The sequence below is a fragment of the Cryptomeria japonica genome, chromosome 5, assembly GCF_030272615.1.
Source record: "Cryptomeria japonica chromosome 5, Sugi_1.0, whole genome shotgun sequence".
NCBI lineage: Eukaryota > Viridiplantae > Streptophyta > Pinopsida > Cupressales > Cupressaceae > Cryptomeria > Cryptomeria japonica.
Window position 1 is genome coordinate 221,527,753 of NC_081409.1, and position 25,570 is coordinate 221,553,322.

A 25,570-nucleotide genomic window follows, 5' to 3' on the forward strand; every position below is an offset into this window, starting at 1 on the left:
CTATATTAGCCAAATATGTCAGAAGACATCATGCACCAAGTCAGATTATAGGAGATAAGGATGATCCAGTGATGACAAGGAACAGACTGAGACAGAACACATGTTTGATATCTGAATTTGAACCAAGAATAGTAAAAGAGGCATTCAACAGTGAAGATTGGATAAATTCTATGACTGAAGAGATTGATCAAATCAAGAAGAATGACACATGGACACTAGTCCCAAGACCTAAGGACAAAAATGTAATCAGTACAAAGTGGATCTTTATAAACAAGCTAAATGAGAAAGGAGAGGTCATTAAGAACAAAGCAAGATTTGTTTGCAAAGGTTATGCCCAAGAAGAAGGAATTGATTATGGTGAGACTTTTGCACCTGTTGCTAGACTTGAGGGAGGTAGAACATTGTTGGCATATGTTGCTTACAAAAACTTCAAGGTATATCAAATGGATGTCAAATCTGCATTTCTGAATGGAATATTAGAAGAAGAAGTTTTCATTGAACAACCTGAAGGATTTGTTGAAGACAATAATAAAGATCAGGTATGTAAATTGAACAAAGCTTTATATGGTCTAAAACAAGCACCTAGAGCATGGTATGAAAGACTGCACTCTTATTTGATTAAGATTGGTTTTATAAGGACAAGTGAGAACAACATGTACATGAAGAATGATGAAAATAGAATACTAATCTCAGCCATATTTGTTGATGATATTATATTTTGTGGAAATGACTCTTTATGCAAGAACTTTGGTAATGAAATAAGCAAAGAATTTGAGATGTCATTAATTGGTGAGATAAAGTATTTTATAGGCTTACAGATACTGCAAATGAAAAATGAAATTTTCATTACTCAATCCAAATACATAAAGGAAATCTTGAAGAAATTTGGAATGGAGGATTCAAAGCCAGTAAGTACTCCTATGACTACAAACTACAAACTATCAAAGAATGATGAATCTACATCTGTTGATGAGACACTCTACCAATCCATGATTGGAAAACTACAATATGTTGTTCACAGTAGGCATGATATAGCACATGTAGTAGGTATTGTTGCAAGATTCTCTGCAAATCCTAAGGAAATACACATGACAACAATCAAAAGAATTTTCAGATACTTGAAAGGCACTGAAGATTATGGCTTAGCATATCAGAAAGGAAATGATTTTGATTTGAAAGTCTATACTGATGCTGATTGGGCAGGCAACATTGATGACAGGAAAAGCACAAGTGGAGGAGCTTTCTTCCTAGGAGAAAGAATAGTGAGTTGGCTTAGCAAGAAACAAGGATGTGTTTCTCAATCAACAGTCAAAGCTGAATATGTTGTTGCAGCACTGAATTGTACCAACATTGCATGGATCAAACAATTGTTGGAAGGTATAAATGAGAAAGTTACTGAGCCAGTAATTATATTCTGTGACAATACTAGTGCCATTAATATTTCAAAGAACCCTGTTATGCACTCTAAGACAAAGCACATATCTATCAAATATCATTATCTTAGAGAAGAAGCTCATGAAAAGAAAGTGGTGTTGGAATATGCTAACACAAAGGAACAAATAGCTGATATCTTCACCAAGCCACTACCAAAGGACACTTTTGAATATCTCAGAAGTAAGTTAGGGGTCCTACCCCTATCTCTTACTCACTGACCGAGTTCGGTGAAAGCATCACTTCGATGAATCTATTGAATATCTTTTAGGAGCTGATGCTAGAGTGATACACTTTAAGAATGCTTTTCTAAAAGTGTACTGGAATAATATTGGGATAATACAGAAAATGATACAGGGAACATGAATTGTAATCAAATGCTTTGACCAAGACTCAGTTGATACACATCAGCAGGAAATAACTTCTTACAGAAACAACTTATGTTTTAGTTATTTTCTTTTTGGCATTGTTGTTAAAGGGGGAGAAGACTACAAGGGGGAGAAGACCTACCCAAGGAGGAGAAGACTACCAGGAGGAGAAGACCTGAGAAGATTGAGAGAAAACTAGAAGAGAAGTCTGATGTATGGGGGAGAGCATTTCAGAATCATAGCAATCCAAATTCTTAATGGTCAAATCAATTGGTTTTGCCATCAATGCCAAAGGGGGAGATTGTTGGCAATATAACAAGGATATTGAGAAGGTTGTTGATGATTATGGACATAACTGATTAAAGATGTTTTACTGTCTTGATATTATTATTTTGTCATTGATGTCAAGAAATTGATTTTCTAATTTAGTATGATGTTGCCATATCTTAAGAAATATGATATGAAGATTATAAAGAAGTCGGTAAAGACACAGGAAAGAATATGATGAATAAAGGGATAAGTTATTCAATGGGCAACTCTACCAAGTCAGATAATGATGAGATCTTGATGTTTTAGATTGTTTTAACATCATACATATGTTGTAAAATGTAAAGGTTAATACTACACTATGTTATCAGTCAAAGAACCTAGTCGGTAAACCCTAAGGAACCTAGTCGGTAAACCCTAAGGAACCTAGTCGGTAAACCCTAAGGTTATCGCAGTCAGTTAATGAAGATAGAATGTCTACCGAGTAAAGTTTAGTATTCATCGAGTTGTAACCAAGCTATAATAGAATGCATTAAATGGTTACATGTGATATTTAATGAAAGAAGCTGATGAGATGGAGCAGATCAATGATTGGCAAGTCGTGGAAGAAGTTTGTTAACAAATCTAAGGCAATGGAAAGTCAGCAAGAAGATCTACAGCCCATATTGAACCGCATTACCCTAACACAAGTTCCAAGATGATTGTGTAAGTTCTAAGGCAGGGTAAAATGTTTTTCAGATCGTAAGTTACAATGAACCTGGACAAGATTGAAGATCTGATGGCTATGATTGATCATGGGAAATGTGATCAAGGAGATTAAGCGGTTAGATGATTATCTATAAATAGGAAACTGTTGATAAACAATGTATGTGGGCAAGTGTATGCATAGGGATGCTACATAGTGATCACCGAGCACAGAAGCTTGAAAACCTGTTGGAATAACAGAGTATTGATGCCCAGTAGATAGACCAGAATAGTTCTATGTCTAGATTGTGTTGAACAAATTAGAATCTTCTTTTGCATTTTAGATGTAAAGTTGTAGATAGATTGTATTACTATTAGCTTGTGAAAGTAACAGGAAATCTCTTAACCGAGTGGACTTAACAGTCTTATAGGTAAATCCTCTAACAAGGTGACATTCTAAATGAGTGTTTGAAATCCTTTGACAAGGTCACTTCTAACAAAGTGAAGATCCTAATAGATCTGAGGGAAATCCCTTAACCGGGTCACATCTAGCAATGTGTTTTGTAATCTTTAACAGGATTGGATTTTAACCAAGCATACTCTAGAAGAGTATATTTCTTAGTGGGTCCGAAATGCCACAGTGGTTTTTCCCTATTTGGGTTTCCACGTTAAATCTAGTGTTATGAGGTTTATATTGTTCATATGCTTTTGAGTTTGCATGTTTGAAAATATTTTTTCTATGACTTTTATATGTTACCGAGGTTGAATCTAATGTTTTCATTAATGATTAAGTTTGTATGATTCACCCCCCCCCTCATCTTGTTGGCTATCAGATCTGTACTTATATTAAGTATCAGAACTATCATTTTCATATGCATGTCTAGGTTCAATGTATCTAGTAACATGTTTCACTTGGTGAATATCAACTCAGTGTGTCATCTTTACTGCTCGATAGTCATAAAAAGATACTCCATAGACAGCTCGGTGTGTACTGCGTTTTGTGACTACGTTCTGCTATAACTGGCTAGACTGTGCATACCAACTTCTCTGTGTGTACTGACTACATGATTCGATATTGCTAACCAACTAGAATGTATAGTATGACTTTGAATATAAAAACTAATGGCAACTTGATAAGTAGTAACAATCTCCCCTTTTGACATTAGTTGAGATGTTTGACAAAAACTACTTTCAAAGTCATAACTCAAAAATCTATATACTTTGCTAAATGACTATACTTGACAATATATACAATAGTCAATAAAATAGTATATTCATATATACTCCCCTTAGCATTATTCTGTACATAACTCTAATTTTGTATGCTCGGTTCTGTGCTTGTGTGCTCTACTTGCTCTGCATACTCTGCATACTCTGCTCGGTATACTCCCCTGTATACTATACTCTGAATACTGTATCAAAACTGTATCTCTTCAAATATATTATATTACTCCCCCTTTTTTGACAAACATCAAAAACTTAATTTCCATCCGGGGGCGGTAACTGATCAAAAATAGATTTATACTTCTTCTGGGCGTCGGTGAGAGCAACTGAGAGTGCATCCTTTACACTTTCCATTAAAGAATTTTGTGCTTGAATATCAGCCAATAGTGATATTAAGCCATCAAGAGTGCTTCCCTCTTGTGTAGTAGATAGGCGTGTAACTCAGTTAATCTGTTCTTGAACTGATGAAAGATGAGGAAGAAATAATGTCTCGAGTGTCATTATATCCATCCTGATCTTATGTTCTTCATTTCTGAGTTCTAACTGTTGAGCCATGAGCTGTTGAAGCTTGGTATAAAAATTCTGAATTGAATTTGGCTCTATGGTCAACTTAGTTGAGAGATCAGTGATCTCTTTCTCAATTGCATCAGTTTTATTCTTGATATCTTTAATGAATAAGGAAAATGTACAAAGTTTTTGAAATAAATAAAGAATATGCTTGAGTTGAGGGGACAACTCAGCAATGAATTTGACAAGCTTGACTTTTCCAATAGCTAGAGCTTTTTGTACCTCTTCTATCATTTTTGCAGTAAGCTCTTTGTCTTTTAGCTTGCTCAAGTACTCAGATGCATCAACTCCAGATGTTTCTATTTGATTAAGGAGTTCATCCTGTTGAATGTGGATGGCTGCATCGGTTGACACTGTAGCTAAAGGTAGCATATCTCTCAGCAGTGTCTTTACCTTCTGTAGTACTTTATTCTACTTTTGAATGGCCATCTATTTTTCTTATTTGGCCTTTGCTTTGCATAGTTCATCGAAATCAATAAGTGCTTGCCCCTTTAATTTTGAAATATCCACATTGGGCAACACTATCAGTTTAGTTAAATCAACTTTAAAACTATACTTTTTCACCTTCTTCTCTTTACCTTTGGTTGGTTGTACCAAGACAATAGCTTGTGAGGCTTGCTGACCCTCGGTAGGTTGCTTGGTGGAGGCAACACTTTGCTTGATTCCTGTAGCCATTGTGGTGTCCTTTGGTGTCTCAGTACTGGGTGTCTCAGCTGTAACATTTTCAGTGATTGACGGTGCTTGAGAGGTCTTTTCTTGAGTTGTACCTTCTGCTGCTTCAAACTGGTGACCTTCGGTGCCTTGTGTTGTATCCTTAGGAGCTTCGGTAGAGACAGGTGGCTTGACCAATGGGTAAGGCTGAACTTGTTCTAAAATAGACTCACTAGATACAAGTTTTGCATAGGTAGTGCCTTCTATCATTTCCTGCTCCGGTGCTTCTACATCCATGACATCTTCATCAATTTGAATAGTGTCAGCCGGGTCTTGCTTGGTAGCATCAGGACCTTTCTCGGTGACATGAGGATCATATCACACATCAGGATCATGCTCGATGACATCAACAATTTCAAATTGAGATTGTTCACTGACATCTTTTATTTTGAATATTTCCTACCACTTTGCTTTTGTCTCATTTTCTACATCAATGTATAGCCCATTCATCAATTTTAAGGCTCTCTGTTCGACAAGAAATTTAGAATTGTAGGTTGTCAAATGCTGCTTTATTTCTGCTACAGGCATATCAAGAAATAGATGGACTAGACTTCTTTCTCTAATTTGTTTTTCTAAGTCCATTGCATATTTCCACCTATTATCAATATGTAGGTAAAGTTCATTCGGAAGTGACTTTACTAGTTCTAATGGAGCTAGCCAAAACTTTAGAAGTGTGCAAATAACAACTTCTTCAATTTGTCTCTTCTCATCATTATTCCTAATCTCATACTTGACATATCTAAATTTTGCAAATCCACCATATTCTTTTAGATTGGCACTGAATTTGTTTAAATCATCAGATTCTATATCACTAGACTCTTTTGCCAGAATGAGTCTCCGAGTAGATTTCTTGTAGGTCTTGGTTACCTTGGGAGCAATAACATTCTTTTGTCTCTTACTCGGTGATGCAGCTGATGCTCTAGTGTTAGGTCTCTTTGTTGGTGCAGTCGGTAGGGCCTTTGAAGTGTCCAGTTTCTTTCTTTTTAACATTTTACCCTTAGGCAACTCGGTACTCAATGTTATTGCTGCCTCTTTTGCTTCTGATTCCTCTTCGATAATGGCAAGAGTGCCTTTGACAGGTGAAGAGGAGGATTCTTCTCTAAATTTTTCAGATAAAACCTTTATCATCTTTGTAGCCTTTCTTGTAGCTTTGGGTACTAAAATGCTCATTTTAACTTTTTCTTTAACTTCTTCATAAGTTCCATATCTTAGCTTGGTAGCATGCCTTGGCAATGAAAGATAGGCATCAATTTGCTATTGTGTGATATCATAGTCAATCTCGTAACCCATTGGTGGCAAAGATTGAGTCCTCGGTTCCATAGCATTCACATAATAGTAATCGGTGTCTATCTCAAAGCATATATCATCCTTATATTTCTCTATCAGCTGTGGTGGAATCCAGTACCTATTGTGCATCTTCTCTTGAAATTTGCTGAAGTAGTCATCCATGATATCATTAAAATTATCTCCCAACTTCTTGATAAAATCATTAATTTGATGGGTGATTGGTCGGTGTAGCTCCCAAAATACTTTACCGACTGAGGGAAAGAAATTCTCAAAGTAGAAAAACATGCATACAAGAAGTGAGCCAAACTTCGGTGTATTTGTCGAGTTGTTCTTTTTCGGCTTCCTTATTGTGTTCAGGTTCTCAAACAAGTTCTTCAGTAGCACTTCACATAAATCAACTTTCATTCCCTTTTTCACTATTTTATAGACTAAGTCAACTGCGGCACATGGTACACTATTTTCCCTTGTAGATTGGAAGAAACAGTAACCAATTACTCTAATTGCAAACTTAAGTTCTGCATCAGTGACATTATTTAGTTTCAGTCCTCAGTAATTAGATTCTACTCCAGTTAAACTGATTAACTCCTTCTATGATATCATCTTCTGTGTTCATGCATGATCATAGATAGGATACCCGATGATCACATGAATGATTTCTTTGGTGATTTTGAATGGTTTCTCTTCTAGCCACATGAAATCATCATGAACTCTGCTCAAAACAAACTTAACCCACTGGGGTTTGAACACACGAGGGTAGGTTAGGGCTTCAGTTAATCCTTTGATTCTGATGTGTTCATACTTGCTATCCATTTTTCCATCGGTACATAGCTCATCATATGTGTCACTAATCTCAACATGACCGAGTTCTTCAACACAACATTTGGTGAAGGATCTAACATCTTCAACTAACAAGACTCGATCTGGGATGAGTGAAAAGGCAGTTTTGTCATCTAGTTCAGAGGCGACTTTAGGAGTCAAAGTGTATTGCAGTGAGGGCTTCTCCACATTCTTGACAACTATGGGATCTTGGATCTTGGGTGCCATTGTAGATTTTAGGTAAAACTTAGCAAACTATCCTTAGGGTTTGACGGTTTACAAATGACAGACGCTTCACACTTGGTAGATAATAGCAATTTGACAAGATCGGTAAACTAGCTTGACAATGCGATGAGATTTGATGTAAATACCTTGAAATTTTCTCTAAATGAAGTTTGATCACCTTGATTCGCTCTGCTCTACTTTTTTGAAAACTTGGTGAATGAAAATGACCACGAAAATGTTTTTAAATACACAAAGTACCTTATCGGTCTCTGTGCGGGCTAGGTCAAAACATTAAATGCACTCGGTTTACCTTTAACCGGTTTACTCTCTTTTCTTTCATTTTAACCGAGTAACCAAATTTCCTTCATTTACCAACTTGACAGGCTTCCTATATACACTGACTTGACAGGTTTCCTGTAAAGTAATTTTGATAGAATTTCAAATTTACTAATGCATCTTAACTATGCAGATTTTGAATTTTGTACATAATAGAATAGGAACTGTTATGATTTTAACTTTCAGAGAATGCAGTCCCTTCATACCTTTTCATGATTAATTTGGAATAGGTGCACCTAACTCGATAGGTAAGGTGCTTTCTTCATCTGACATGATTTCCTTCTTTTTCCAAATCATCTTGAATTTTTCTTTTACCTCTTCAGTGTCACTTCTAGGTTGATCTCTGCAATCTCCAGCTAAATGTCCAACCTTGTGACAATGAAAACATGCCATACCAGGATTTCTCCATGATCTTCAGTTGTTCATTCCAAATCTTATAAAATAGTTGGCACTAATATGTCCATAACTTCCACAACATTCACACCATATCCTTGTGTTGTAATCCCATGGTACTGCTGCATATTATCGGTAAGGATTTGTGTGAGTTCGATAACCTCTAGTGTTTTCTTGGTGTGCAAACCACATGTAGTTCTTTTGCTTAAGCCAGCACTTCTCAGTACTATGTCCATATTTATTGCAGTTTCTACAAAACCCTTTGAATTTTGCTTTCTGATAGTTGTTAACAGACTTTGTCCTACATTGATTAAATGTGTGACCATATTTATTGCAATTGTTACAATAATCATTGGACTTAGAGATATTCGGTTGCTTACCTTTTCTGATTTGGCATATGTTGGCAGTATGACCTTGATTTCCATAGTAGTAGCATATAGGCTTCTTTCTTTTGATGTTAATCCTATTTCCAGCTTGCTTTGATGATTCTCCTATCTCAATAGTATGAATTCCTTTCTCGGTAGAGTCTTTTCCTTTGTAACCGAGTCCCGCATCTTTGTTGGGTCTTCTTATATTCAGTTGCTCATCCAACATCTTTGATGCTTCATAGCTCTTCTTCAGTGTCTCTTTGGATTTCTTCTTTGTTTCAAGTTCATCAGTCAACCTTGATACTTCAAATTTTAATGCTTGATTCTCATCATTCTTCATAATTGCTTCATGATGTGCATAACCTAGTTGATCTGTCATATTTTGTTGAATCCCTATCAACCTTATGATTTCATCATTTTTATCAGATTCTAAGACTTCAAGTTGTTGTTTCTCTCTCTATAGAACTATTGCTTTATCCTCATTTGTCCTCAATGCATCTAGATTTTCAGTCATCTGTGTACTGAAATGTTCATGTTCTTTTTTCATTACTTTTAGTTGATCAGACAATGCTTTGTTATTTTCTTTCAATACTCCAATCATTTCTTCAATCTCTTCAGATATACTATTCTCAGATGATGTCTCAATTTGTTCCACTAACTCTTGAGAATCTTGCAAGTCATCAGATAATCTTCTTCTTACTCTTAGAGATTTTTGCATTTGCCTTTGCATGTCTGCAATCACTTGATTAGCATGATCCAGCTCTTCTTGCAGATACACAATCCTCCGAGATTGTTTATAGTCTTCCATTGATAAGATATTTCTCTTTAGGTAGTTAAACCCTTTTCCAAGATTCAAGCTCTGATACCAATTGTTAGGCCCAATATGGAAAGCTAATGTACTGAGAGGGGAGGGGTGAATCAGTACTCCAAAACTTTTCTTGAATAATAACTTTACTATTATGCATAAACAGAATAGTGCAGTAACATAAAATAAAGTTAAAACAAATAGATAACAATCATACATGATTCACTCCATAACACATATATTTTGGTTACGTAGAAACTCTTGGTTAGAGAGAAAAATTGCGGTGGGGATGGCACCCACAACTTCACTACTGCAATAATAAAGAATGCTCGGTTAGAGCTACATTTAGCTATTTCTGTTAGGAGTAACAAGATCTGTTAGATCTACCTTGCTAAAGGATTTTACAACATTTATTCTGAATGTTGCACCTGGTTAGAGGCTTTACAATTTATAGACTTGATTAGAGTCTTTTACCCTGTTAAAGGTTTCTCTTTCAACTTCACAATATTACAATAAAATCATTACAAATATCTGCAACTCTACATCTAAAATGTTATAGCAGATACTATGTGCTCAGAATATATTACCTAGCTTATAGCATTGTAGACACCTAAAAATGGTCAACGCTTGCGAGGTCATACTTTAACATTTGCGCATTGCCTCATTTTAGGTTTTTGCGTCACATTAACATTTCTCCTATGTCACGCACTTGGTTTTTATCATTTGTGAACATCGAGTCATTCTTCTACATTCTTCCTTTGTCTCGTGTTTGAATTTGGTCTTGTCAACAATAATCTTCAGTCATGATTTTGGTCGATCTTTGTCCTTGTCAATCTTGTCATATTGCGATCGATTCATCATCGATCCTTGTCCTTTCCAATCATGTCAATTTGGTCAATTTGTCATTAATTTTTGTCAACCAATCTCAATCAAATCATTTATCAACACTGGTCATTTATCAATTCAAAATCATGATCGAATCAATATCAATGATCCTTTGTCAAGACCTAATTGTCGTCCTTGTATTTCTAATTCATCTTCCAAGGTTTTATGATTTATTCATTTAATCTTGTTTGGCATTTTCCCTCTAGGTTAAATAATTTATTTATTTATCCTAAGTCTTCTCATTACAATTAAATCTTTATTTAATTGGCTAATTATTCTTCCTCTTGTAAATTAATTAATAAATGACAAATTATTAATTAATTTACCTAATTTCTTCTAGTTCCTAATTTCCTATTTTTCCATCAATTTCTAATTCCTAATTGTCATCAATTTCAATTTTCTAATTTTCTTAATTTCCAATTTCTTTTCCCTCCTATTTCATCTCCTAATTCTATGGGAATGACATTTCAATTTGTCATAAATTGTCATAATTGATAATCAATCAATTTTGACATAGAATGTGTCATAATTTGTCATCAATTATCAATCAATCAAATTGTGCATGGAAAGTGCATAATTTGTCATATTGATTTGCAATTTCCATTTGAATTGCATCATGCTAATCTTGTCATTTATCCAATTCTTCTATAAATTGGATGATTTTCAATCAAAGCTAATCCCGAATCCCTAATCAAACTATCGAACTTATACTTCTAGTACTCTTGATCAACAAACCAATATCAATCTTGCTTTCAATTGTATGTTGTGCACTTGTAGGTGAGATCCACAAATCCATTTGAAGAGGAAAGAAGAAAAATGGAGCCGCATGGAAGAAGCATCCAAATCGTCATCTGGTTTGCATGAATATTTGCTTTTGAATGCTTTGTTTTTATGTCTCTATTGAGTGTGCTTAGGATTAGATCATTGCAATGTGTGTTTGGGATTGAGCTAATAATGAATAATATGTCCTTTTATATATTGCTTTGATGATTCCTAATTCCAATGCTACAAGCATATCTCGGTAACCCATATAGTAACTCAGTAAACCCTTCTATTTACTCTATCCTTCAACTGTTCTCTGAAAACCTTCTTGGTGACCTCTATGTCTCTGTAACAATCTTCTTTTATGCATACATACACTTAACTCATGCTGTATAAATAGATCTATTAAAATGGTGATCCAATTCATTACTTTGATCTTGCAAACATGATTCCTCGAATGAATAACTAAACAAAATATTTCATTGGTTAGATTGACCTCGTAATCATACACAATCTTCTAGTGCAATTTCCAATGTAATAACGGTTAGATGTGCCTCGATCTTGTAACACATTTTCATATGCATGTCCAGGTTCAATGTATCTGGTAACACGTTTCACTCAATGAATATCAACTCAGTGTGTCACCTTTACTGCTCGGTAGTCATAAAAAGATACTCGGTAGATAGCTCGATGTGTACTACGTTCTGTGACTGCTTTCTGCTGTAACCGACTAGACTATGCATACTGACTTCTCTGTGTGTACCGACTGCATGATTCGGTAGTGCTAACCGACTAGAATGTATAGTATGACTTTGAATATAAAAACTAATGGAAACTTGATAAGTAGTAACACTTACTAGTACCTCTTTTTATTTAGAAGCTACCCGGTTTGAACCTCCGAACACTTTTATTCTCTCAATGCAGGGAGAGGGAAGAATCTCTCCCAAAGACACTCACCATATGTCCCTCTTGAGCATATGTGTGAACTCCCCTTTTGAGTACTTAGTGCAAGGCTCCTAAGGGGATTCCACTAGCTCTCACAAAGGCAAAAACACGAGCGCCCTTTAGAGAATGATAAGGTTGTGTGAGTTGAAAGGGTACCAAGATGTGGGCTAAGAAATAATAGTGAAGCCAAATTTCCTTAGGATAAAACTGCTTGGTGTGTCTTTTTTTAATATACCCATGGAAACTTGGGCTTTGTTCAAAGCCTCGAACATACACTTGATGTCTAGATCTTAGGGAAAAGACAACTTCTTGAAATTTTGTCTTTTACATTTTCAGATCATTAATTAGACATATCATCCATTGAAACATACTCAGATTCGGACAAAATTAAACATCACAGTGTCAAACTATCTCACATTAAATTTCATAGAGTATAATAGTGTTTCACTATCACAAAATAGAGTTTTCATTTCAAACATTAGCATATAGACAGATTGGAATAACACATCAATTCAAAATGCTACAGTTCTGAGGTTAAACTCTAGTGTTTTGAGGTCAAACTATAGCATTTTGAGGTCAAACTTTAACCTTCTTGGATTAAAATCTAGCATTCTGAGGTCATACTAAAGCATTCTCAAGTTCATAGAGAATAATAACACTTCAAGACATAGAATTAGTGTTTTAGTAGGATGGGGTGGTGTTCTCATAAGACAACATAGCACATCTAGGGTCTAGAGTAGCACTTTGGTGGAGTAGTTTAGCATTCTCAATCTCAGTTTTAGCATTTTTAGAGTTTGAGACCTTGGACAAAGAGAAAATTTGGACTTTTTTCAAAAATTTAATCATATTTTTGGATACCCTTTTCAAAGTAGATTATTTCCCCATCACTCTCAGACCAATTCAAAACTACTAAAAAAAGGCTTCAGGAGTGAACTCCTATTAAAAGTGTAGATCAAGATGTCCTAAGTGCATAATTCTCAATCTTTGATATCTAATTTCTTAGCATGGTTTTTTCATCAAGATTTATCATCCTTACCTAAGAAACAAAGGCTTTAAAATTAGATCAGCTTAGTCATATCAATAGGATCTTTCCTATTCGACTTAGTTGGATCCTATTACACTAGCACTTCAAACAAAGATCGAAGCTTAATCATCTTCAATCACTTGTATGTCAGTTTTGACTAGAAATCAAAAGAAGAAAATTAGTAGAAACAAAAACAAAAATCTACAATGGCTGAAGAAAATCCTTTCTATAGACCCCATAATCAAGATGATGATGAGGAAGAAATAACTGAAGAAACTATTAAAGTACAATAAGACCCAAAAATTGGTAAATTCATGGAAAAAGTATTGGAAATGAACAAAGAGAAATACTTCCTCATGTTAGCACATCAAGAAGCTAAGTTGCCTCCAGACTTTGACATCACATGATTGAAACAAACCGAAAGAAAAAGTGAGACTTGAAATGATACTAGTGAGACACATAATGAAAGAAGACGAGACAACAAAACAAGGAACAACATGGATAATCCGCTTTTGGCACTCACTCAACAAATGCAAGCTCTTCAAACATAAATTCAAAATATGAAAAGAGGAACCACAAAGAGGTACTTGTTGCAAGATATTTGTCCTTATTCATTTGACAAAAATCTAAACATGATACCATTCCCTCCAAACTATGAAATCCCTAAATATGACAAATATAATAGTAGAACTGATCCGTAAGACCATGTAAGGGAATTTTGTGCAATGAGCATGAAATTTTCCCATGAGGACACCTATCTATGAGGTTATTCCCAAAGAGTTTAAGCGAACAAGCCATGGAGTGGTTCTCTAAACTTCAATCTGGTATTAGAACGTTTACTAAATTGGTGGATAAATTTGTTTCTCAATACTCATATAATATCCAACATGAGATCACCATGCTAGACTTTTGCAACACCACATAGAAAAATGGAGAACCATTCATAACCTTTTTACAAAGGTGGCAATGATTGTTTGCAAGATATCCTTGTCTAGCGCTTGATAATGAAAAGATGGACATGATATTGCAATGCCCATCAAGTTTTGAGAAGATTATTTAAAATAGAATCAAGATTGAGGAAGCTTTGATTAAGAAAGGAGTGTTAAAAATTTATAAAGAAGGGGCCAATTCTTCCAATAACACTAATAACAACAATGACAAACCCAATTTTTGGAACAGGAATAGAAACATCATCAATGATGGTGTGGTAGATACCAACAACTTAAAACCAAAACAACCCATTTTCAATCTATTGAGTCACATTGCGGTGGTTAATCAAAATGACAATAAACCTAAACCGTTTCTTTCTAATTTTCATAGAAAATTTACTAACATTTTCATCCCACCAAAGTTCCAATGTAGGCCAACCCCCTCGTGGACACACGGTTGTTTGCCTCACTATCTGGTTTAGGTACATTCTTGTTGATAATATGAAGGTTCCTCTAATGGACTTTAGCAAACATACTAGGTTTTCATCTACTACATACATCACATGCCCACCACACTCCACAGGGTTATTTATATATATTCTAAGAAAAGTAATTCTCTAAGTGTATCAACTTGATTTTAATAAGAATAATATTTCACATTCCATTTCTTTTGAGTTTGATATGTCATCAATATGATAGTTGAGTTTTATCTTTGTGAAAAGTTTGAAATGTAGTGTTTAATCTATTTGCATGTATCCAGTCTAACTGCTTGATGATAATAATAAGAGATTAAAAGATTAATCTTGAAAATGAGATCAAGGCCCCATATAGAGAAGAGCCATGGAGCGGTAATAAGCTAGAGAGCTTGTAGGAGTGCATGAATAAGGTCCCCATGTTATTGACAGGAAAATTAATTTATCCTTCACTAGCCTAAGTTGTAAGATAATATAATAGCTTTTAGATATCTTGGTAAACTACTTTTCTCTATGAGATGACAACACAAAAACCTTTGGATCTTATGGTATACTGATTACATTAGCTTGGTTGGGAAATTTATTCTTTTTATCTCTTCTACTTCTAAGACATCAACTCCTAAAAGACTTTTTTTTTACAATGGACAAATCTCATCATATACAATGAACTACAATTTCACTAGAATTCATGTCCTCCATAAGTGCATTAATATTAAATGGTAATATTTTTGTCCTCTTAAATCCTAATTTTATGTTTCAAATTGTTAATTCTTTTTTAAATGCTTTGCTATCAATGTCTACCATTTCTACCCTCTTAAATTTTATATTAGTGAAGAAAAGTGCAGGGTCAATATTAATTAAGAGTTCCAAGGTTTATCAAGAGAGTAGATGATAGCAAGATGGAGACATATATTTTGAGCATGAATCTCTTAATCTAACTCCCACCTTGCCTATAATGCTTGAAAATGACTCCTACAATTGAGGAGACATCATTGTCTTTTGAGGAGATATCTTAGTCTTTGGATTGTTCTCTACATTGATTTCTATAAAATTCTAGGTTTTCATCTTCAATAGCATGACCTACAACACCTGATTTGATTTTGACAATTTTTAACATGTTAACATGGAGAGAATTGAGTAGAGTTTATATACATCATTCATTTGATTTTTCTTCCTACATATTCCTCTTAGGAATGGGGATATCTCATACATACGCCTTTGGTATTATTTCTTGTTAAGGGGAGGAATATTGTTCGACAATCATGGACCATCTCCTACACCTAGTTTTGATCACTTGCCATTAGCTATATACCTTGTGGGGGAAGTTACTTAGTCCTTCCAATTCTCTTCTCTATCTATTTATAGTGGGGCATACTTCCTTCTTGTGGGAGGGGAATTCCTCTTATTTGGGGTTATTTTCTATGTGCATGAGAACCTAACATGAATTTATTTACCAAGACCCATCATCATCTTTTCACTCACCTAAACCATGCTTAAGGGGGGTGTGGGTTGTTAGTCTAGTTTTTTATTTTATTATTTTCCCTTACTCGTAGGTTTTTATATAATTTCTTTAAGTTGTTTAAGGTCAATGAAGTGATTTTATTTAATTAATAACTAGGATATGATATTAAGGTGTCCCTATCTTTACAGGATGAAACATTTAACTTATATTGATCACTTTATTTAATATCAATGGTCACACTAGCTATTGCCTAGTTTTTTCACCTCCATCCTCTCCCTAATACTATATAAACTCACTACCTAGCTTTTATTTATTATTCTAGACTTGAGATACTCTTGAATTATAGTACAAGCATTCATTCTTTTGTAGATTATCTTTGGGCTCTTAATGCAATCTTGTTATCTTGACATTTGGACATCTCTTGGAATCACAAGTCTGTAATTGCTTTATTCTATTTACATTTTCCTAACAATTACACTTTTAGGGTTGGTCACATGTGAGAAATGTAAGGCTAGTATACTATTTATATTGAAAAAATGATGAAGTTGAATGTTGATTTTAGATGGGGAGATTTATTGGAGATGGCAAGAGAAGTGTTCCAAACAAAAAAAATGGACTCAACAATATATGTCTTGTAGCAAAAAAGAGGCAAATATCTTTTAGGGTACAAATTTTAGAGCTACATTTGAAGGTTTTTTAATAAAAAAAATTGGTAGTGCTATAGGCTATGAGGATGGCGTTGGGAAAATTTTAAATTTCTTTGGCTCATACACTCATGGTTAATATAAATATTGCTTCAATTTTTATTGTAGTAGTGTTAGACATGGGTGAACTAAAAGAGTGCACTAGGATGGTGGTCGAAACATTGATTAAGTTGAGATGGTGTAGTGGGTTGAAAAAAGTGGACGACGTAGTGCTAGGGATTGGGTTCCTTATGTTCAAGGTACGACCCTCAATATACCCACACTATAATTATTTGTGGGTTCTTTTCTTAATCCTTGCAATGGGAAAAAAAGATGATGAACACAAGCACAATACAAAGTTGGGTTTGAAATTTCTAAAGGTGGTTGTTACGACTTCAGAAGTAGATGGTGGTGGAATTTGAAGATTTTGACATGGAGGAATAAATTTCAGAGGTTTCAATAGAGGGATAAAGTAATAAGAGTGAAGCTTAAATTATAGTGAAAATATTATAAAAATATAATTGTTAGTTGATAGCCAATACATGATATATAATGCATACCGATCATTATATAAAATAACAATTTTGAATTGTTAATTTTTTTATTAAATACTTTATGAGATACAAATCCCCTATGCCAATTTACTCATAAATAAATAAATATATGATACATAAAATAAATTATGGGTAAGTGCACAAAGATAGTGGTCAAAAAGGGGGGTATAAGTGGACACTTTTTTTTTGAAATCAGGTGAACCTGAACTTAGAGGCAAAATTTGAAAGTCATCCACTCAAGATATGAAGATAATCAAAGAACAAATATTGTAATACTCTGAATCTAGTTTCCAAACTACTAAAAATTTTCAAAATTGGAGAAGATTAAGGGGGTCAAATCCTTTGCGCATGAAAAACTGACCCTATTTTTTTTTTTCAAATATAACAGTGTCTGACGTGTGCATCAAAAAAGTCATAGTTAGATTTAGTATTTTGACAAATCCTTTGGCAGAAAGATAGTTAAGAGTGAGCACTAGAAGATGTGTATTTTTTTGTAATTTTTTGTTGAGTATATTTTTTTTATGATTCTTCCAATTGAGCACATCCTGAAAATTTAGTACCAGTTCGTGTACAAAGCATAAGTTGCACTAAACAAATCAAAAATACAATTTTATTTTTTTAAATTGTAAAGAATCAAGTGCACTACAATAATATATAAAGTTTTTTAAATTTGGATACGTATATCAAAAGTTATTCAAAAAATGGTGCACCTATGTCTGTGAGAACTATGGAGACACTAGTAAAAGAAATTCAATAATAATATGTTATTGTTGTTCAAATTGAAAACAAATTATATGGTTAGAAAGCTCAGAAGATGGGTGAAAAAATGGTGGCAATTTTAGAAATACCCACTTTATGAAGTGTAAACTTGATGATGAAAAAGTCAATAGACCAAGTTGATAAAATAAAATACGTCAAAAATGAGAGAAATGGAGGGAAATAAAACTTCCAATCCATAGCTTTGTCATCCAGGCCTATTTCCAAGCCTAAACAGTCAAAAGTGTGTACGGGGTACTTATGGTTTAAAAAGCGCATATGGGGTATGTATAGTGTAAGCAGTGCGTACACGCTTGTTTCCCTATAAACAACATGTACACGCTATTGTATAATATGATATTATATGTATAATATGTGTATATACATATAATATATGTAATATATAATATGTGTATAATATGACATTGTATATATAATATGTTTATATACATATAATATATTAAACATATATATACACATGTAAGTGTATCGTCTCTCTCTCTCTCTCTCTCTCTCTCTCTCTCTCTCTCCTTCTCCCTTCCTCCATACCCCATCCCTCTTTCTCTTCTTCTCTCCCTCCATACCCCACTACAATTGTGTCTGCACTTCTATAGAAGTAAGTGAATTTATTTCTTATCTGCAACTTCCTCTTTGATTTTTATCATGTATCCTCTCCTTAAAAAATTGACTGATGGATTTTTGTGTGTATATTGAATAGGAGGAATAGGGTTTGAAATTGAACCAGAGGTGTATTACTGTGACAAACAAGGAAACCTGTAGTAATATTCTTCTGGAATGTGTTTTTAATGAGCAGAGCATATGTGGAAAATAGTGTCAACAAAGCAACATGATGAGTCAGAGTACCTGCAATATGTTTTTCAAAAGAAAACAACAGGTAGGAAGAGAAAGAGGGAGAGTAACATAGATGATGTCCTATAGAATGATAGTGGTGGGTATGCGAGAGTTCCCATGTTGTTACACAACACCTACCACCTAAAGAAATTTAAGTTTGTTTTATGCATGGCAGTGGTAGTATATGATGATCATCACTTGTCAAATAGCTTGGAACGGTACATACCCATGAAAGAAATCAAGTGTGTAATTCCTATAGTCACAATTGAGATCAGTCTTATAACCTTGCAAATTTAATAGCATCATATGTTTTAGAACTTAGGCAGTACTCTTAGGGTTAGGTCAAGCTCTTGCACTTGCTTTTTAGTGAAGCCTCATTGTTTGCTCGCTTGGAGTCTCGTTGTATGATGTTCTATTCATAACTTTAAATTTAATATATCATTTTATTAGCCCACCATATGACCCGTTAGGTATCATTAGAGGTCGTATTGTTTCCTAAGAGCTCATATGGTATCCTATGACCCCTTAAGACCCTTCCTCTTTCCCTCCCCCCTACTCTCCCCCTCTCCCTCTCTCCCTCTCTCTCTCTCTCTCTCTCTCTCTCTCTCTCTCCATCTCCCTTCCTCCATACCCCTTCTTCTCTCCCAACCCCCCTCTTCTCTCTCCCTCTCCCTCCCTCTACCTCTCTCCCTCTCTCTACCTTCCCTCCCCCATCTCTCTCTCTCCCTCTCTCTCCCTCTCTTTCTAACTGCAATATGTTTTTCAGAAGAAAACAACAGGTAGGAAGAGAAAGAGGGAGAGTAACACAAATGATGTCTTGTAGAATGATAGTGGTGGGTATGCAAGAGTTCCCATGTTGTTACACAATGCCTGTCACCTAAAGAAATTAGAGGTGTCATTAGAGGTCATTAGAGGTTGTATTGTTTCCTAAGAGGTCATATGGTATCCTGTGACCCCTTAAGACCCCTCATGTTTCCCTCTCCCCTACTCTCCCCCCTCTCTCTCTCTCTCTCTCTCTCTCTCTCTCTCTCTCTCTCTCTCTCTCTCTCTCTCTCTCTCTCTCTCTCCTTCCCTCTCTCCCTCTCTCTACCTTCCCTCCCCCCTCTTCTCTCCTTCTCTCCCTCCCTCCCTCTACCTCTCCCTTCCCCCCATGTTCTCTCCCTCTCTCCCTCTCTCTCCCTCTCCCCTCTCCTCTCCCTCTCTCTCCCTCTTCCCTCTCCTCTCCCTCTCTCCCTCTCTCTCCTTCTCCCCTCTCCTCTCCCTCTCTCTCCCTCTCCCACCCCCCTCTTCTCTCTCTCTCTCTCTCTCTCTCTCTCTCTCTCTCTCTCTCTCTCTCTACCTCTCCCTTCCCCTCATGTTCTCTCCCTCTCTCCCTCTCTCTCCCTCTCCCCTCTCCTCTCCCTCTCTCTCCCTCTCCTCTCTCTCTCTCTCTCTCTCTCTCTCTCTCTCTCTCTCTCTCTCCCCTCTCCTCTCCCTCTCCCTCACTCTCCCCTCTCCTCTCCCTCTCTCCCTCCCTCTCCCTCTCCCCTCTCCTCTCCCTCTCTCTCCCTCTCCCACCCCCCTCTTCTCTCTCTCTCTCTCTCTCTCTCTCTCTCTCTCCTTCCTTCTCTCCCTCTCTCTCCCTTCCTCCATACCCCTTCTTCTCTCCCACCCCCCCTCTTCTCTCTCTCTCTCTCTATCTCTCTCCCTCCCTCTACCTCTCTCAAGAGCGTGTACGAGGTACTGAAACTATTAGTTCCCTGCCCTACCATAACTTTTTATAGGCTTAGTAGCACGTACGTGGTACTTATTACTCATAAGCGCGTAGAGGGTACTATTCCCATTATTTGATACCCTATGATAACATTTTTAGGCTTAGTAGCACGTACGCACTACTTATCAGCCCAACATGGGAAAAAAGAATATCGCTGGACTTGTCAATATTTTATGGTCTAACAGTGCATATGTGGTTATCAATGTAGCGTGTACGCGGTTTATAGACATATTTTTAGTTGCCCAAGAGCCTCAATGGCCTCAAAAGAAGTTTTGAGGTCATTGAAGGCCCCATTGGAACTATGTCTACACTTATATCACTGTTGTATACATAAAAGTAAGTGAATTTTTTGTTTTTGCATGATTTCAAATGATTGAATTGTTGTTTTTAGAAGTTTTTTGTTTTTGCATGGTTTCAAATGATTGAATTGTGATTGTTTAATAGTTTGATTCCAAAAAATAGTGATAAGATGCATATTTATGGTTATTTTTTTATTTATGAGCTTTTCTTTACATATATATGTAATATGATTCTATTTACGTCAACCGATCTCAACCATGGGAAAGAACAAGCGGGGAATGATGGAACAATGAGAGGCTCAAAAGGAAAGACAAAGGTAGCATATGAAGAAATTGCGTGACATAAGAACAATGGGAGAAGAAGGTATGTCAACCTCAACATATCAATTCGATTTAGTAAATGAATATAATGAACCTAATGCAATTGAAGAAGAAACATTTGATAATTTACCGTTTGAACCTAATGCAATTGATGAAGAAACATTTGATAATTTACCATTTGAACCTAATGCAATTGAAGAAGAAACATTTAATAATTTACCATTTGAACCTAATGCAATTGAAGAAGAGAACAATGAAGAAGGAAAAAATTACTATTTGTATCGTTGTGTTGAGCCTGAAAGAAAATTGACAACCACAATCATTGACGGAGAGGGTATTGAGTACCCAATAGGGTCTGTTGTCGTGATAGGAACATGGCTTTGGAGATACCCTATCAAGAATTATGATTTTTGGTTGTTCGAGGACTTTGAAACACATAGACATATTCTTCATTTCTCTAACCTTGTTGTTGCAACAAATATTAATTTGATGAAGTATTGTGGTAGACCTCATAACAAGATTTTATGGAAAGTTCGTGAATCTAACCATGAGGCAATACTTGACACAATATGAGTTAGAGTTGATCCTAAAGGCTCACTTGATTGATTCTATGGTTCAGAGTAGAATGATTTTGAGAATTTTGTATAAATCATTGACGAATTGTTCTATATTCGTCTTTTGTATATATAAATGCCCATGAGCTGATTTTTACATGTTTAGGGGCATAATTTTGTATATTTAAGTGGCAATGAGCTGATTTGTACATATGTACATGCCAAATTTTGTATATTAAAATGGCAATGAGCTGAATCGCACATATTGTAATGCCAAATTTTGTATAAAAGCCCATGAGATGATTTGTATATTAAAATGGCAATGAGCTGAATCTCATATACTGTAATGCCAAATTTTGTATAAAAGCCCATGAGATTATTTGTAAGACAATTTTTTGTATAATCAAATAGCCAAGAGCTGATTTGACCATATTTAGAGGCAAATTTTTGAATAATATGTGACAATGTTTTGTGACTATTTTGTGTTTCAATGTTTTGTGACTATGTTTTGAGTATATGTGATGTGTCCTTGGTCAATCATGAGCATTCTTGATTCTTGTATAATCATGCATAATTATTTGAGTCACTATCAGGTCATAGGGGTCATAGATTGAGACTAGATATAACTTGAGCAAAAATTGTCGTTGTTGTCAAAAAAATTGTCAAAAAAGTTGTCAAGCAACTTTTACATTATGTCAATAGGGTATGACTCTCGATGTTCTAGTGCTTTGGGATGCATGACAGGGCCATGCCTAGTGTAAACCTGCCCACTCGGACGCCCTCACGACGTCTGTTTGTGCACACGAGGAACATAATCAATTCTAGCCAATCTTGCAACTTTTCCTTGCAAGCAACTGACGATTTTTTGAGCAGGCGAGAAAATGCTACTAATTGAAAATGGCTCCGAGTCGTAGAAAAATGAGATAGGCCATTGTAGAGGAGCCTCATGTGACCCCACGGGATCAAACTGATCAATCGTATGTGTCGTGGATTGGAAGAAACAGTCCGTCAAATTTTAACAATTTTTTAGACTCATGGCACTTGAGAGATCTCACCAGTAGGGTATGACTCTCGACGTTCTGGTGCTCTGGGATCCATGATAGGGCCATGCATAGCGTAAAAATTCCCACTTAGATGCACTCATGATGTCGGTTTGTGCACACAAGGAACATGATCAATTCTAGCCAATCTTGCAACTTTTCCTTGCAAGCAACTGACGATTTTTTGAGCAGGTGAAAAAATGCTACTAATTGAAAATGGCTTCGAGTTGTCAAAAAATGAGATAGAACATTATAGAGGAGCCTCACACGACCCCACAGGATCAAATAGATCGGCTGTATGTGTCGTGGATTGGAAGAAACAGTTCATCAAATTTTGACAATTTTTTGGACTCAGGGCACTTGAGAGATCGCACCGGTAGGGTATGACTCTCAATGTTATGGTTCTTTGGCATGCATGACAAGGCCATACCTAGTATAAACATGCCCACCCAGACATGCTCGCAATGTCAGTTTGTGCACATGAGGAACATAATCAATTCTAGCCAATCTTGCAACTTTTCCTTGCAACTGACAGTTTTTTGAGTAGGCGAAAAAATGCTACTAATTGAAAATGGCTTTGAGTCATTGAAAATTGAGATAGACCATTGTAGAGGAGCATCATGCGACCCCATGAGATCAAATAGATTGACTGTATGTGTCGTGGATTGGAAGAAACAATCCATCAAATTTTGACAATTTTTTGGACTCAAGGCACTTGAGAGATCGCACCAGTAGGGTATGACTCTCGATGTTCTGGTGCTTTGGGATGCATGATAAGGCCATGCCTAGCATAAAAATACCCACCCAGACATGCTTGTGACATCGATTTGTGCACTTGAGGAACAAAATCAATTCTAGCCAATCTTGCAACTTTTCCTTGCAAGCAACTGACAGTTTTTTGAGCAGGCAAAAAAATGCTACTAATTGAAAATGGCTTCGAGTTGTCAAAAACTGAGATAGGAAATTGTATAAGAGCCTCACACAACCCCACGGGATCAAACAAATTGACCGTATGTGTCATGGATTGGAAGAAACAGTTCATCAAATTTTGATAATTTTTTGGACTCAGGGCACTTGAGAGATCGCACAGGTAGGGTATGACTCTTGACGTTATGGTGCTTTAGGATGCATGATAGGGCCATGCCTAGCGTAAACCTACCCACCCAAACATGCTCATGACATTGGTTTGTGCACACGAGAAACATAATCAATTCTAGCCAATCTTGCAACTTTTCCTTGCAAGCAACTGACGGTTTTTTGAGCAGGCGAAAAAATGCTACTAATTGAAAATGGCTCCGAGTCATCAAAAATCAAGATAGGCCATTATAGAGGAGCCTCACACAACCCCATGGGATCAAACAAATTGACCATATGTGTCGTGCATTGGAAGAAATAGTTTGTCAAATTTTGATAATTTTTTGGACTCAGGGCACTTGAGAGATCGCACCGGTAGGGTATGACTCTTGACATTTTGGTACTTTGGGATGCATGAAAGGCCCATGCCTAGCGTAAACCTACCCACTTGGATGCACTCACAATGTCAGTTTGTGCACATGAGGAACAAAATCAATTCTAGCCAATCTTGCAACTTTTCCTTACAAGCAACTGATGGTTTTTTGAGCAGGCGAAAAAGTGCTACTAATTGAAAATGGCTCTGAGTCATCAAAAAATGAGATAGGCCATTGTACAAGAGCCTCATGTGACCCCACATGATGAAATAGATTGACCGTATGTGTCGTGGATTGGAAGAAACAGTCCATCAAATTTTGACAATTTTTTGGACTCAGGGCACTTGAGAGATCACACCGATAGGGTATGACTCTCGATGTTTTGGTGCTTTGGGATGCATGATAGGGCCATGCCTAGCATAAACCTACCCACCCAGATGTGCTTGTGATGCTAGTTTGTGCACACAAGGATCATAATCAATTCTAGCCGATCTTGCAACTTTTCCTTGCAAGCAACTAACGATTTTTTGAGCAGGCGAAAAAATGCTACTAATTGAAAATGGCTCCAAGTCGTCAAAAACCAAGATAGGCCATTGTAGAGGAGCCTCACGCAACCCCACGAGATCAACTAGATTGACCATATGTGTCGTGGATTGGAAGAAATAGTCCATCAAATTTTGACAATTTTTTTGGACTTAGGGCACTTGAGAGATCGCACCGGTAGGGTATGACTCTCGACGTTTTGGTGCTTTGGGATGCACGACAGGGCCATGCCTAGCATAAACCTGCCCACCTAGATGTGCTCACGACATCGGTTTGTGCACACGAGGAACAAAATTGACCATTGCGAGCATGAGGGTGCTCTCGCACCAAACACATTGTTGTTTATATTCATATTGTTGATTTTTGTTGTTTATATTCATATTGTTAATTACATATGCAAATATTCATTTAAATTTATAAAAGGGTAGCCACCAAATATAGTGAATACACAATAATGAACTGAATACAAGGAGTTTTGTAGGGTTAATTCAACATTTTAGAAATTTTATCAAATCATATTCCACGATTGCAATGCTTTATATCATATATTTTTGTTGTTTATATTCATATTGTTGATTACATATGCAAATATTCATTTAAATTTATAAAAGGACAACCACAAAATACAACGAATACAAAATAATCAACTCATTACACATTTATTGGATTGAATATCGATATTTATATATATAAAAAAGGGCATGTCTGCCAAGTCAATACAAGTATTACAAAAATGTGGCATATGCCATTTCCAAATCGATATACAATAAAAATGTAGAATATATCTACATGTATTGGTCATTCT